This window comes from Rutidosis leptorrhynchoides, chromosome 4 (genome assembly GCF_046630445.1).
Source record: "Rutidosis leptorrhynchoides isolate AG116_Rl617_1_P2 chromosome 4, CSIRO_AGI_Rlap_v1, whole genome shotgun sequence".
Classification (NCBI taxonomy): Eukaryota; Viridiplantae; Streptophyta; class Magnoliopsida; order Asterales; family Asteraceae; genus Rutidosis; species Rutidosis leptorrhynchoides.
The window spans coordinates 431611954-431615046 of NC_092336.1; positions in this window are offsets into that span (position 1 = coordinate 431611954).

Below are 3093 nucleotides of genomic sequence, written 5' to 3' on the forward strand. Positions count from 1 at the left end.
AAAAAACTGCTTGCCAATTCCTTATTTTATTGTGGTTCATAACTCGGAAATTCGTTGTATTCTCCTATACACTTAAACAACGGCATGTCGATCACTCATTACATACTTAGTGATCAAGCATATTTTCACAGAAGGCTAGAAACTTGCTTAAGTAAAATAGAGGGGTTTTTTGAACTCAGTGACGTTGGCTTCCGGGTTCAGTTCCCGTGCTAACCCTAGTCGAGTCGAGATGACGAATACATCTCTCGTCGCGTGTGCAGCGAGAACCCTTTTGCCTGGACATGTCCACGCAAAACACCTATAGCCTGGACATATAGATCTATTGAGTGTACATTTGTTCACGTTAAAGGTGCAACTTGTTGTACTATTACATGTATCAATATAGATATTGAAGCTAAATTATCATTATCATTATCATATATAATAATAGCCAACCATGTTTAATTACATAAATGCCCAAACACATTAGTAACTTAACGCTGATGACCTGCTGACATCAGCATGACGTAAGCTATTTTGTCCTTTTGTGAATTAAAAAAACAATAAATTTTCTTACATGACCTATTATTTTGACTAATGACCCAACGAAGTGGGCGAGGCCACTTTCTAGTTACGTATATATTTGATGCAATGTAGTAAAATATGTAAATTCGAACATTAAACTATTTCTCAATCTTTTTCTAATATCGTTTAGTTTGTGCGTTTGCTTAGTTGGGGTAAGTTGGAGATTTAGGGATCGGTTTTTAAATTTGTATTTTTGTGGCGTCGTTAATATTTGGGGTTGGTTTTGTATGTCGTTCTTTGCTTAGTGTAATTTAGTTGTGTACTTGTAGGGCATGTTTGGAAAAATTAGCAGATAGCTGGTGACTTTTAGTTGTTAGCTAGTAGTTGGTAAATTTTAGCTATTAGCTGGTATTTGTTTCTCATATTGGCTAAAACTGTTAAAATAAAGAGTAAAATGACAAAAAGCTATAAGTTAAAAGTTAAACTTTAGTTCTAGTATCTTTTAACTTTAACTTTTAGCTTTTTACCTCTCTAAAAAGGTTTTAAGCTCTTGCAATCAAACAAAGATTTTTATTTGACTTATTTGATATGAAATTTTTCTAGAAATCTAAAAGTTAAAACCTCCTAAAATACAACAACAACAACAACAAACCTAATACTACATAAGTGGTGTATGAGGGAGGTGATAAGTAGACAATCCTTCTCATATTAGATAATAGAAACAAAACATTTCTCCACCCAGAGTGAAACACTCAAAAGTAGATATTGGTTGAATGTTGGTTAGTGGACTAACCGACTAAGTCCAGTATGATGCTTAACCAAAGTTTGTTTTGATGATGACACACACATATGCATAAGTGATGATCGACATCTTAACATAAAATACGCAAGTTCACTAATCCATACTTGATCTTGCAAATGACCTAGTCAAACAAAACTTAAAGAATGAAAATAAAGATCACTAAAATACACGGTCAAAGTACAGTCGACCGTACACTTAGCTATAGAAGCCCAGACTGAATCTGCAATGCAGTTTTGTGAAAACAAGTTGCATGGCTGCCACCACGGTCAACTGTAGTGCGACCTCAGAATCTTCTGTCACCATTTTTGATCAAATTTAGTTTGACCACTTCCCGACATCTATAATTCATGAAACCTTTTTCAACACGTTTAGAATAGATGTCCTTTCCATACTCAATTGAGTCTTGGTCATAAAAACACTAATCTTGGTTAATTACGCTTAATTACATCTTAATGACAAATTAACCATAATTAGGCATAACACATAAATGTTCATCAATAACTTGTGATCTTAAAATTTGTCTAGACATTCTTAGGATGATCACCAAGTACCAACACACATAGACTAATGTCACTAGAACACTAATTACAATTAAAGATTACTTAGTGACAAATTAAGGCTAAATGACGAAAAATACTTTTGAGTAAAGACTTGTAATCCTAAAATACACTTGGATACATTTAGGATGGTCACCAAGTCGCAACTAGAGATTGCTCTTCCCTTGTGCAAGTGTTGGACATTAATGTGTGCTTACACATTAATCATGCAATATGTTATATTGCAAGTAAGCGTGCTAAAGCTTAAACCATAGTGTTGTGCAAATATCTATATGATTGATTTTAGAATAACTATCCCTTGCTATGTGTAAGTATTACTTGCTACTTGCTAATATGTTTAATACTCATCAATTTGCCAACTTGATTACTATGCTTGCTATGTGTTCACTAGTTATGAAACGACCCCAAATCCGTTCACCAAAAACGAAGCACAATTTTTTTTAAAGTTAGGTCCCAATATAGCGTTCATAATACATAACATTTTCAACTCTGTTTTAACCAAAAACATAATATCATAACGTTAAGTTTAACAACTTATAATGACCCTTGGTACACAAGGGACACATTACAAGAGCAAGTGTAATAACGATCCAATTACACAAAATACGGGTTAAGACTCTATAACCCAACCCGATACCAAGAGCATAATCCCGGAGACTACCAAATCTCCAATCCGCGTCCAATTATCCAAAAGCGACCCCATCGAGCCCAAGTGCTCCCACGCATCTAGACTAGCAACTAGCTAGTTTCACATTTCACAATACCTGTAAAAAGGTAAACAACGAGAGGGGTAAGCATAAAGCTTAGTGAATGCAATAATTATACATATACATATATAATCTACTTACTTGTAAACACGTACACAAGTACCGCATACGAGCTATCAATTCAACAACCATGCAATCACAATGCATAAACTAAATATCCGTAATTCACAATAAGCTAGCATCGCCAATAGCATATAGTTCACAATTTAATATGCTAATACAAAACTCACACAACCATGGTTAACCAATAGTACAAGGAAATGGTGCTCGTGAAAGACCATCGGAGTTCACAACATCCATTAGTGTACTTAACACCACGTATCACTAACCCCCGGGTGGCATCTTAACACCGCGACTAACCCACCCATCATGAAAAATGTGGTGTCTTAACACCGCGACTAACCCACATGTCAAACTTCCCAGAGTGGTGTCTTAACACCGCGACTACCCCACCCTTCACGAC